The 9,662-nt window shown below is 37.8% G+C and overlaps 1 protein-coding gene across 1 annotated transcript in view; it reads right to left on the bottom strand.

The window, feature by feature from the left end:
• The window catches only part of MANEA (mannosidase endo-alpha), a 44,749-nt gene extending 36,321 nt beyond the window's left edge, over window positions 1–8,428 (bottom strand). Inside the window, exon 1 of the mRNA XM_006103890.3 lies at window positions 8,340–8,428. The gene's annotated coding sequence lies outside the window, so the exon portion shown is untranslated. The remainder of the gene's footprint in view (window positions 1–8,339) is intronic.
• Between the last annotated feature and the right edge of the window lie 1,234 nt (window positions 8,429–9,662).

Raw genomic sequence — 9,662 nt, 5'->3', positions numbered from 1 at the left:
CAGAGAGGAAGGGAGAGGGAGAGAGAGGTAGAAACATCAATAATGAGAGAGAATCAATTGGCTGCCTGCCTCCTGCACACCCCCAACTGGGGATCAAGCCTACAATCTGGGCATGTGCCCTGATTGTGAATCGAACCGTGACCTCCTGGTTCATAAGTTGATGCTCAATCACTAGCCATGCTGGCCAGGCAGACACAATTCTTAAGTTCAAGGTTCTTAGTGTCCAGGAGGAAGGGAAAGACACATATGCAAATAACTATAACTCAAAGTGTCAAAAGAGAAGTGGAAGGCATATAAAGGAATACAATGCCATATACACTAAGGCATTAATGAAAACTCTTCAGGAAAATAAAACAGTAAAATCTTGGAAGTATGAACATAATATACATAGACTGGTGGAATAGATAGGAAAAAAAAGAATGTCACCAGAGAAACAGTATGCCTAAAGATACTGGACATGAAACAATAAGGCATCTTTTGGCTGAGGCACAGAAAACAAGATGATAAGGTAAAGGTAAAGCAGCTGCAGTGGCATACTGTAACCACACTGTACCTAAGTAAGAGGACAGTTCTTATTTGGGTAAACAGGGGGTCGGGCCACTGGAGCCTTATAAACAAAATATTAGCATAATATTTTTAAATTAGGAGGAGGAAGCGACCTTAAAAAAGATGTTCAAGTCATCAAGCTTTACCATTATCTGAATCTAATAATCTCCCATTCACTGATGGTTTTAGCAAAATCATCACTGACTGTTTTCCTTCCTACCCAACTTCTAATACTATTTTTAGTACTCTACCAACATGGATGAGCCATGTAGCAGTTTAGACTCCCAGTCATTCACTGCCTCATTTCTAATGATCTGTTCTTCTACCCCATTTCACCAACTCAAGTGTCATACTTGTACTTTTAATCTGTTCATTTACAATCACTGACGAAAATCTCTATTTCATTTTTCTCCATTTCCTAAACCATCTTCTGTGCTTGGACCCCTCTAACTAATATGCTCATTCTGGCAATCCCTGGTCCTTACTGAGATGTCCAACCCATCAACTCTACCACTTTTTTGCTATTTCTCCTTTTCTTCATGTTTTGTCTCTGGTGAATTTATATCCCATAATCCAGCATTGTAATTCCTCACTTGCAATATCCTTCTTAACTCCCTTTTACTATTCTTTTTTAATACTTCCGTGAGAAAACCTCAAATAAATGTTTGTCTTGACCTTGATCCACAACCACAGAATGATACTGGAGAAAAAGAGCCATGCTGACTTTTCACTTTGAATTTACAACCATAAATTTAAAATCAACACTCGACTGCTTAACAATCCTATTACTATTCCCTAGTATGTTCAGTTTTCTAAAAAGAATTATTTCATTCCTTCTCATTTTTCATCAAACCTGCTATTACATCACCAACTTTTCATTCTTCAAATAACCATGCCTTAAAATTCATAGCAAAAACAGAAACAATAATACAGAAACATCCTCCCATCAAGAAATGAGCTAACCTATTGACATCCACTCCCTCCCCTCCCCCCAATATATTTTTATTGATTTCAGAGAGGAAGGGAAAGGGAGAGACAGAAGCATCAATGATGAGAGAGAATCATTGATCAGCTGCCTCCTGCAAGCCCCACACTGGATATTGAGCCCACAACCGGGCATGTGCCCTAACGGGGAATGGAACTGTTATCTCCTGGTTCACAGATTGATGCTCCACTACTGAGCCAAGTCAGCTGAGCAACATCCACTTTTTTATTGTCATCAAATTATTTTCTATTTAAATTTGTTCTGTTGCATTGCTTTGCCTTTCTTCTACGGGAAGTTCTACTACTTTCTTTGAATTTTTGCTGAATTTTCCCAAATGCACTTTCTTTTTCACCTCTTCATTTTATTTTGATTTTTAAGTTTCTCTTTACCATTTCTCATAAGGATTTATCTGTTGTGCTTGTCTTCTAGTCTTCATTTATGAAATCATTTATGAAGCTTTTATTCTAATTATTTTCTGATTAATATTACATTTCTGAGTTTTCATATCTGTAATTTACTTATTCATTCATACATCATTAATTATTTTGTTTGCTTTAACTTAAATATTAGGGTACAGTTGTCAGATGTTTTGTGAGCACATCTCCAGCATGCTTTCAGTGTTTACAAGTATGATAACTTTTTGCCTATAATTACTTTTTATAGGATTTGACTGCAATCATTTTCTGTTGCTAAAGGCAGCAGGTCCTCAAATAACTTCATTTTGTTAAATGCTCTTTTGTTACAATGTTGACGAGATTACGGTAAAATTGGTTTTGTTATAAATTGTTTTGCTTACAGTCACAGAACCTATTGAGAACATATGTGAGAACATATGAAATAATTTCCCCTTAATTTTTGGAAATAAATGTTGAATTGTGATAGTTTTTCCAGCCTCACAGCTCTAGAGAGATCATTTTTCTGCTGCTTATGTGAAGTCTTCATATGTCCTAAAATTTTTCTGAGATCAGTTTTGGGGTTTTTTTCCATTCCCATAATTATCTGGAAGTTTTTATTTCCTTCACTTCTATTTCGTTCCCACCTTAATCAATTTGAAAATTATTTCCAGACCTTACTCTTCAATATGGAATTTTATCCTGAACAAATTTCAGCAAATAAATTCACATACAGCTTTGTTTGTAATTGTATTGATTGACATATTCAGTGGAAAAAAATGAGGAAGAGATTCCTGAAATCCCATAAAGTGATTTTCTGGGTATACTGCTAAGTGAACAAAGCCAAATGCAAATAGAAAGTATACATTTCTCATGAAAAAAGAAACACAAAGACTAAACAAGACTTTAATTAGGTTGATTATTTAAAAGGGGTGAGGAGGAACAAGGTGGAAAATATGGAGGGGATGAAAATGAAATAGAAGGGCTAGGGAATGAAAGACTCTTCTCTGATTATACCTTTTTGCATAATCTTATTTTTGAGCCATTTTATATTTAGCACACTTAAAACAAACAAACATATCTAATATTAAATGTTGAACTCCAGTTAGTAAGTTGTTTTTTTGCAATGGTATCGGTTAGCAACTCTTGAAGTACTTAATGTGTATTCTAGAAGTAAGCAAACAAGCAATATATGCTGGAAAATGGGCCCAGAATTTTCACTGAGTGAGTTAGAGACTAGAATAAAAATTGTGTTGTTAGATTGTAATTGGCAATTTCAGGATGGATGTGGGGCTTTTACCATCAATATATAGGTGTAGGGGTGTGTGTGTGTGTGTGTGTGTGTACATGTAAATATATTCACATTATTTCCTAGCTCTGACCACTGAGAGAGTCTAGAACCAAAGCAACATCAGCAGCAATTAACACATCTGATGCCAAGATTTTGGTTTTTAAGTACCCTTCTCTACTTAAAAGAACCAGGTTCTGTGGAGAAATGTTGATTCTAAGACTCTGGATGGAAATTTATAAGGTAAGCCTAGAAAGTAGGGAAGTACACAAAATTGTAGGATGTATATCCGTAGGACACAGGAGCCAGTTTGACGGGACAACCACTGGCTAAATCTGGGACAATTTCAGCATCAAAATAAGGAATAAGAATAAACTAAGACATTAAGATAAAGTGAGAACTACTGAATCTTTATTTTTTAAAAGGTAAAAATAAATGGAATAAAGTAGACTCATATTAGAAAGTCAACTAATAAATTTAGATGGAATAATGGAATTAGAATATCACCATTTGGCAACTACCATAACAATAATTATCAGGCAAGAGTTATCAATGGATATTAAATGAGGGAGAAAAAGTCTGATGAGAAACAGGATATCTCCCCAAAAGATATCTAATTAACTACAAAGGGAAAATAGTAACTTAACAGTACAGAACCTAGCAGACACCACGTTATTAGACAAGTAATCAAAATTAATTTCTTCAGTTAATTTTGGAAGGAGATATCATGAATCTCCTGAGATAATGTCTTAAGGACACAGAATCACTGCTGTGGTATTTGTCAAAATTTAATCTGGATCTAAGCATGAGGAAACATCAAACATGTTAGACACACACACACAGATCTATGTATATTTATATGTGCACACATATGTGCACACATTTGTACACAATGTACTATGTAAGTGTGTACGTGTATAATGATAAAGCAAATGTGGTAAAATATTACCATTTGATGAATCTTCAGAAAAAAGCAAAGGAGAACTGTTAGTTCTTTGTATTATTTTTGAAACTTTTCTTTAAGTCTAAACATATTTGAAAATTAAAAAGGAAAAATAAAGAAAGCAAACTGGAGGACATACGGTGTTAACCTAATACCTGCTTATTTCTGGGAAGGGCCAAGTCATGTACTCTTTCAAGCTCTGCACTGAGGGACTCCAGGGAGTGAAATTCCTACCTATGGAATGTGGCAGTCCTGTAGATAAGAATAAAGGAATGATGTAACTATTTGTGGTTACCTGTGATTTGTTGTCCTTAAATTTCCATGAAGTAGAAAACAATTATGAATATAACATTATCTCAATTATATTAAAGATACACACAAGGGAGAAAATAAGGTAAATAGGTATAATGATTACCTCTGGGTGAGAAAATAGTTATGTTTTCTTACTCTGTCTTCTAAAATGAAAGCAATCCTTATAAGAAAAGTTTGGGGCAGATATTTTATAAGGAAATAATCAATGGTAATGAATATTGATGAGTCACAGAGGATGGAGAAATAACTACTGAATTTAGAAATCAGCAAGACATTGAATTCTGAGACGTTGACTAGCTCAGTGGTGAAATGCATGAGAGTCAGGATATATAATGGAAAGAATATTGATCTTGGAATGGAAGAATCAGTCATGTTGATTTAGTTGTGTGACCCTGAGTAAGTAACTTAATCTCTTCAAAAGAGTATGTTGCCTGTTTTACTTTCTGACAAAGTTGTTCTGTGAATCATGCAAGATGATGTATGTGAAAGAAAGTATAAAAGGGTAATGTTTTAATCAACTGGTAAGTACCGATTGGATTTAAAAATAAATAAAAAGGAAAGAAATATAGGCAACATAGTTGATTTTTTAAATATTTGTTATATAAACTTCTCAAATCTACATATGAACATAAAACACAAAAAAAATCCATTTATGAAAGTTGATGCTTTTTTCCCCCCTCTTGCCTGTCAATGTAATTTCTTAAACTGGACCCTCTTTTTTTTTTTTTTTACATTCACTTAAAAAAAGTTATCACATTATTATAGATGATCCACTGGTTCTATCCCAACCTTCATATCTCAAATAACAGTAAGTCATCTCAACCATAAGCAAGGCAGCAGGTCATTGTGATTTAAAGTATGGGCTCTGCAGTTCAGATGCCCAGGTTCAAATTCCAGTTGTATCCTTTTTAGCTATTTCACCTACACAAGTGAACTGACCTTTCCCTGCCTTTTCTTTTTTCCATCTGTACAAGTTATCACTTCACTCAGGATTTTTGTGAGGATAAAATAAGTTAACATTATAAAATTCTTAGAATCTTTCTGGCTTATGTTACACTGAATAAATATGAACAAGCATTTATGAAGACAATGCCTACTATCAAAGCTGGGTGTCTGGCAAAAAATTAAAAACTAAAACATGATTTATTCTCTTTAAATGCCTATTGTTTATATGGCTAACTTTTAAAATACTATTTATTCTTCAAGCTGAAATGTTGCCTCTTCTTGATACCTATAATGGTTCCAGAGAGAAAAGCACTCACTTTCTCACATATTCTATTGTTACAACGTTACCTGCTTTTTAAATTGGCATTTAAAAAAATGTATTGCATCATGTTATTTATTTACATGTATTATATTCCCTACTACATTGCTCCTTAAAGTCCAGAAATGGAACCCTTACCTCTACAGTCTAGTAGAGCCCAATATATCTTTCACATAGTTAGTGACTATTAAGTGTTCAGCTTAAACAATTTAATTTCTGGCCCTTTTGTTCTGATACTGGTATATATTTGGGCAATATGTGTATAGACAGATTCTACTGACTATACATATACTTAATATGTTTATAGTCTATAGTGAACTGATTATACAGGAAGAATCATAGGTATACAGACAGATCCAAAAATTTTAAAAATCAATTTTAATAAAAATTATGTCCAGCCCTAATCGGTTTGGCTAAGTGGATAGAGCATCAGCTTGTGGACTGAAGGGTCCCAGGTTCGATTCCAGGCAAGGGCATGTACCTTGGTTGCAGGCACATCCCCAGTAGGGAGTGTGCATGAGGCAGCTGAATCGATGTTTCTCTCTTACTGATGTTTCTAACTCTCTATCCCTCTCCCTTCCTCTCTGTAAAAAATCAATAAAATATGTTTAAAAAATTATGTCCAACATAGCAAAACCACAATGACCGTTGGAATGCCTAACAGGTGTAATAATCTCACAGGAAAGGTATATAGGAACTACTTATTTGGGTTCAACAAAAGTTTCAGAAGTCACTTAAGAGAAAAAACAAACAAAAATCCTGCAAGTTAATTATAGATGTATAGGTTCTCAAAGCAGGAACCTACTCCAGGTGTTGGCTATTGAAAATCTGTTATCTGCAAAGGACAGTTCACATTACATCAAAGATTCTTTCTAAACTTTATGGTTTCTATATTTGTGTGTTGTGCTTTTAATCTTTGAAGTGCTAGTTTTTGACTTGGAGGTTTAGTGAGGTCCAAGGGATCCAGAAGCCGTATGATTTAACTATTATTTCAAAAAGTATTTACTGTTATCTTGTTACTCAGAAAAGCCAAAAAATTTCACCTTTTAATGATCTATTATACCGACGTCTGCTGCTTTTATTATTTTAGTATTGCTTTCTTCTGATTTTACTTTCTATGAAGCCACTAGAGAAACACTAGTACTGTAAGACAACCTGGAACTTTCAAAATCAGTTTCAGGACCAAGGCTTCCTGCCCAGGTGGACAGGTCGGTTTTAAGTAAACACTTGCACCCTCTGGCTAACAAAAATCCAGTTAAGCGTAATCTCATCCTTTTGTTTTAATCTTCACAACCATCTATGAAGTTAACGCTATTTTACAGCTGATGTAACTACTGTACAGAGCCGCCTTTGATAACTTTATCAGCTAGCAAACGGCAATAACCTGCCTGAGGTTAAGCAACTAACTTGCCTTGCAAGGCGCAGGGCAAGTCTGGCTCTAGAACTCAAGCTTTTGCCCTCAGCCATTCCACCTTCCTACAACATTAGCCACATCAAGTTTACAGAATAGAACACTGCTGACGTGTGACCATATTTTCATTAAACAGTGATTAACTGTCTCCAACTCAAAAATGGTAGCCCAAATTTAATCTCAAAACAGCTTATTTTCTGGTCATACACTTACTATTCATCTCGTGACCAATGTTTTAGGCGTGGAGCCTGAAAAATCCCAATATTCACTGCACTCAAGGGCTTACCTATAGCTTAACATGAATAGAGTAACATCATGAAAATGATTTGCAATGTGACATGTCATTACCAATCTCTAAATTTTATTTTGTATTAATATTTCCAACTATTGTCTAAATATGTTAACATAACCCATTTCAGTCCCTTTTGTCTTCTTTTTCAAGTTCATATAACGGTATCCTCCCTTGCTTTTTGTTTTTTTCAAAATCACTTCTACATTTCCCCTTAACAGCTATCTGTAGAGTCTTGCAATAATAAAACCAAAACAAACTATCCTAACTGCCTGAATTTCAATTCCCTCTTTTGGAAAATGAAAAAAGACACCGATCCACCATAGTTGCACCCTGAGACCTAGCAAATATAAGTCTACGATGACAGTGCCCAACATGTTAACAGGTGAACGGAAAAAAACATGTCTGTGGGGCCTCGCCATCCTAGCTCCCCGCTCCCGACGCCTAAAAGCACAGCGAGAAGGGCGACCGCGACTTCTCGCCGCAGCCCGAACCCGAACCGGGCAGGCCCGGCTCCCTCCACTCCGGGCTCCCGCCGGCCAGGGATACGGGACGAGGTGCGGACCCGCGTTCCTCACTCCCCAGTTCCCAGTGTGCTCGGGACGGGAAGGAAAAACCGAGGCAAGTGAGGCTCCATTCCCAAGTGGCGGAGAGGACCCCGACGGGGTGGGGAGAAACCAAGGCAGAAGGCAATCAAACCAACCCAGGCACAAAAACGGGGTCCGAGGGGCAGAGCGCAGTGGCCCGGGTCCGAGGCCCGCAGCTCCCACCTCCCGCCTCCGGCCCCCGGGGTGCAGGGAGCGGCGAGCAGATTGGCTGGCGAACCAGCGCGCAGGCCGCAAGGCACTGGACCCCCGTGCCCGCCGCACCCGCGTGTGCGGGGCCCCGACTCCCCCAGGTTACTCCCCGGGGGCCTGGGAACCCGGCCACCGGCGGAGGTTCCCCTGGCCGAGCTTTCGAGGTTGGGAGGCGAGCGAGAGGGTTCCTGCGGCCCCCGGCGGCTAGGCCCACCTGCCCCGCCTCCGAACGGGCGCGGCCAGAGCGTTCCGGGAACCGGGGGCGGGGCTTGCTGCGGGGCGGGGCTTATTGGGGGCGGGGCTTGCTGCGAGGGAGGGGCTCTGGTTCCCCTGGGAAAGGCCCTTCTGGCTGTGCGGGTGGGGAGGGAAGTGGATGAGAGTGGAGAGCTTTGTAGTGTGTCCTGAGCTAATAGTGGAGAAAAGGTGGCAATACAGTCAGGCTAGATTGCCTTCCTCTTCCTCCATGGATAGATGACCCGCCCCTCTCTTAGAAACTGGTCCTCTAAGGTTCCAACCTGTCAGCTGATTTTGATAACAGGAGTTGCAAATTTGTATTTGCGTTTAAGTCTAGTACAGTGGTTATTTTCAACCTTTTTAAATTAAGGAACCGCGTTGTGTTTAATGGAGCTTTACTTGGAAGGCCAAAGTAGACAGATAAAGGTGACATTTTTAATTTGCAAAGTATTATATAACCTCACCTTTGTATTGAAATACTTATACAGGTAATTGAGAACAGTGAGGAAGGTGTGAAGAAAAGGAACTTTTGAAATAGTGGTTACAGCTGAAGGTTCCTTCTTACATCAGCCTCAGAAGCCAAGAGAATTCTCTGTTTGGTTCCATAGTAACAAGGAAATCCTGACTCACAGTTTAGAACTTACTGATGTACTCAATTTGCTCTCCTTCAAATCTCACTGAATTTTTAAAACACATATTAATTGTGAAGTATACATATATAAATTATCCCATATTTGCACATTTTAAAGAATAATAAAAAATATCCAGGTATCACTTCGGAGCTGAAGATACAGAAAAATACCAGTATTTTTAAAGCCTTTTAGGAAGGCCTCTCCTTAAGTATCTCTTTCTCTCCCACCAAGAAATACCATTATGCTGAATTTTATATTACTCATCCCCTTACTTTAAAAAAAGTTATATATATGATTCCATAAAAATATAGTTATCCTGGTGTTGTATTTTATATAATGAATCATACTCTTCTTTTTTCACTACACTCTGAGGTTTTGAGATTCATCTATACTTAAATCCATTTCACATGGGCTAAGCTGGCACATCATTATCCATGACACCTGCTGTGGTTAGATTCAAAACTTTTGCCTGGAAATAGTCTCTTTTAATTTGCATTTTCCCCCTTGCTATCTGGGTTGTGCATGTTTGTGTATGCTAGTGGCTATTTGTGCTTCTGTGTAATGCCTGT

The sequence above is a fragment of the Myotis lucifugus genome, unplaced genomic scaffold (assembly GCF_000147115.1).
Source record: "Myotis lucifugus unplaced genomic scaffold, Myoluc2.0 scaffold_519, whole genome shotgun sequence".
NCBI classification, from domain to species: domain Eukaryota; kingdom Metazoa; phylum Chordata; class Mammalia; order Chiroptera; family Vespertilionidae; genus Myotis; species Myotis lucifugus.
The sequence above is the reverse complement of the archived record's forward strand: the minus strand, read 5'-3'. Positions and strand labels throughout refer to the sequence as shown.